Genomic DNA, 4076 nt, shown 5'->3' with positions numbered 1-4076 from the left:
CTGTGTTTGGAGACCCGCCCGTGATCTAGTGAGAGCAGCCGGTGAGTTAAAGGGCGGGACGCCCGCGCGCGCGGTATGGAAAAGCACGTATGAGAAAGCCCGCGATTAATTATTTAATTGTCGGCGTCAAGCACATGTCAGATTAATGCGTTTTTAACGCGACAAATCTGACAGCCCTACTTTTAAACTATCGGGTCGGATTTATTTTTTTTATTTTTTACTCTAAACAAAGGGATTTTTTCCTGCATTCCTCTTAAAACATTTTATCTTGAGCACTACGTGTACTTGGCCTTCACGCAGCTGAAGCCTGATATACGGAGCAGCAGCTAACACAAGGCTAACTAGCAGCAAGATGCCTTCCCTTTCCACAAAGGATTACCAAGACATTCTGGAAAAGATCACAGCGCTGGAAACAAAGGTTCGCCACATAGAAGTGAACGTGGAGGTAAATGGACTTTATGGAAACAACACAACTTTGCCACTACCTCATCTCAGCAGAGAAGAGAAAGGTAACACGCAGCTAAATGGCACAGATTCTATGGAGAGAAAGACAACATCTGAGGACAATAACAAACAATCGAAAGATAATCCTCCCTGGAACCATCTTGGAGCAAAGCTAAAGAATAAGTCCAACAGCTCGAGAGTTGGAGGACATGGGAGGACCGACCCCCCGCAGAGAGCTGAAGCCTCTGAGGCTGACTGGCCTTCTCTTCCTACGAGACAGAGGAGGAAAGGAGCCAAGCATGAACGAAGCGGTGACCCTGCAAAACAGATTTGCTCCACTGTCAAATGACCCCGGATTACCCAACGACCATGCACTGGAAAGCAGCACGAGGAGGACCTGTAACCCATCAGAAGGTAAACGGCCAGAAAGAAAGCTGAAGGCTTGGCCTGAGACTCTGATTGTGGGTGATTCCACTGTAAAAGATGTTCAGTGGTTCTGCAGCAGGTCCCATACCAACAATTCGAGAAGAAGAGAGATTCAGCAGGATGTTGACACTGAACAGGTGGCTTTCTGCGACATGTGGTGACACCGGAATTCATTTAATCAACAACTTTCACATTTTCTGGGAACGCAAACATCTTTTTAAAGAAAATGGATTCAGTTTAAACAAATCAGGAGTTAAACTGTTCTCCTCCAATCTCTTCTACTCCCTGCATCATGCCAAGACTGAGATAAATTTATCTGAGTGTCAAGGCCAGACACAGACTGGATCCACATGAGGAATTGAGATGCCCCCACTGGAGGAAAACATCAAAAATGGGAAACCTGCCTCCGTGCACAGAAGAGGAAAATTAACTAGGACGATGGACCCTCCCAAACACCACCAAACCAACAAACTCCTGACGGTTCTCCCTCCCCCTCTTCACCCTCTTCATTCTCTTCACCCCACCTGAAATTCACCGAGCAGATGATGGAGCGAGTCGGGATTGAGCTTCGATCTACCCCTCTGGCTAATCCATTTTTGTCCCCCATAACTGTCACAAGAACGTTCGAAGGGACGACGTAAAGCCCCACCCTCTCCAACATCATATCCTGTCCCTGCAGTCAGATGTTTGATGTGTTGAGGGTCCAGGCTGTGAAAATACCAACAGTCGTGATGTTCTCCAGAAAAACCTGGGACCCTGTTCTCTAGAAACACACACCGTTTCTGTACTTTTCCCTAACAGGAGAGATGTAATCTGCCCAAAACGCAAACGAAGAGGTAAACATTTCCTCTGCGCCTTTCCAGAAACAGAAGGTAAATGAAAATATTATTACTCCTAGACCTCTCAAGTTAGCACTTTTAAATGTCAGGTCTTTAGCAGGAAAAACATTTTTAATTAATGATTTTATCACTGAGAACAAAGTTGATTTTATGTTTTTAGTTGAAACCTGGTTAGATGAGAATAGCAGGGGAGCAGTTCTCACAGAGTCAGCTCCTCCCAATTATGGTGTTATCAGTGAGGAAAGAACAAGCAGAAAGGGCGGGGGGGTTGCAGTTTTGTTCAATGAAATGTTTCAGTGTAAAAAGTTATCTTTTGGAAACTTTCCATGTTTTGAATATGTAGCCCTACAGCTGAAGGCCTCACTCAAAACCATATTTATAAATATCTACCGCCCCCCTGGATACTGTGCAGAATTTAACCTTGAGTTTAGTGAACTGCTGTCTATAATTTGTCTTGATTTTGACTGTATAATCATGGCTGGAGATTTTAACATCCATTATGGAAATCTTGAGAACAAAGGGACTAAGGACCTGATAAACACTCTGGACAATTTCGGGTTGACTCAACATGTAACAGAGCCCACACACAACAGAGGGAATATTCTTGATTTATTGATTTCCAAAGGTCTGAACATCTCTAAGGTGACTGTATGTGATTTAGGTCTGTCTGATCACTGCTGTGTTTTCTGTGAGAGCACAATTCCAGTACACACAAATGTTTTGAGGGAGGAGATCACAAAACGGTATATAACTGAAAATACTAGTGAGATGTTCAACCAGATATTCTCTCTGACTTCTCCCCTCTCAGGGTATTCAGTCAATGAACTTGTTAATAGCTTTAATTCCAATATGTCAAATATCATGGATAGTATTGCTCCCAGTAAGGTGAAGGTGATCTCTGGTAGGAAAAAATCTCTTTGGACAAAATTCCATTCTTGTAAAAAATGAAAAAGGAGAATGTCGGAAATCTGAACGCAGATGGAGAAAATCTAAACTACAGGTTGATTACAACATCTATAAAGATGAACTTCACTCTTATCATTTACAACTGAGCAATGCAAGGAAGTCCTATTCTTCTGACAATATTACCAAAAACTCCCATAATGCTTGGGCCTTATTCGATGTAGTCGACAGGTTGACAAAACCCCCTGTGTCAGTGGCACCAGAACTTTACTCCACCAAAGCCTGTAATGACTTTGCCAAATTCTTCAGGGACAAAATCAAAAATATTAGACAAACAATTGTTTCAGCAACGACAAGTTCAGGATACGAACCCCATCCACTAGAAACCAGTATAAACCCAATGGCTCAATTCCAACCCATAAAGAGTAAAGAACTGCAGGGCATTCTATGTCAACTGAACTCCTCCTCCTGCTGTCTGGATATTCTACCCACAAGCTTTTTCAAAAAAGTTTCAAAGATCCTGGAACCAGCCCTGCTCCAGATTGTCAACTTGTCATTAACATCTGGCGTTTTCCCAGAACCACTGAAAACAGCTGTAATCAAACCTCTCCTAAAAAAGGACAGTCTAGACAAAACACAAATGAACAACTACAGACCGATATCAAACCTGACATTTTTAAGTAAGATAATTGAAAAAGCTGTTTTCCATCAGCTAAATGAATTCTTGATAAAAAACAACTGCTATGATGTCGTTCAGCAGTGGCGGTTCTACACTGAATTACTCCCCGGGCGAGACCATCCCCAGGCGCCCCCACCCACCACCATAGTCACAACTCAATATTGTTTGTCTGTCTCAACGGACATTTTTACTACAATTACAATTGAAGACAGGCCACAAAATACACAGAAACACAATTCTGAGCAGCATAAAAACAGTCATCACTACATACAATAATACTAACTACAAATATACTGTATAAATATATTTTAAAAAAATAGGAATTTAAAATAGAACATCCATGTTTTGATAATTAACATGCCCTATACTGATCTCTACTTCAGAGAAGAAAAATCTGCTCATGGTTGCTGTGTTCAATCCTGTGATTGGTACATTTTTAGTTATGAGTTACTTTGTGCCAGTAACATCCAGTCTACCAGCCATATTAGATTTCTACCAGCATCTTACATTTCTTTAATAAAAAAAAAGTATTTTTCTAATCAAAACTGTTTATTTAAAAAGTTTCAGTTCATGAATATTCTCTTGCATAAACAAAACACTAATAATAAGTGAAAGTGTAGGCTTATTTCAGGTTTGATAACATGTCAGAAATTTAATGTTGTTTAAGCAAACTACACGTCTTTTCTCTGAACCTTTTGATGAACACATTTCTTACATTAAAGCATCAACTTTTCATCAAAGCTTCTTCTTCTTCTTCTTTTCCTTTCGGCTTTTCCCTTCAGGGG

This window comes from Oryzias melastigma, linkage group LG17, assembly GCF_002922805.2.
Source record: "Oryzias melastigma strain HK-1 linkage group LG17, ASM292280v2, whole genome shotgun sequence".
In the NCBI taxonomy this organism is placed as follows: Eukaryota; Metazoa; Chordata; class Actinopteri; order Beloniformes; family Adrianichthyidae; genus Oryzias; species Oryzias melastigma.
The sequence above is the reverse complement of the archived record's forward strand: the minus strand, read 5'-3'. Positions refer to the sequence as shown.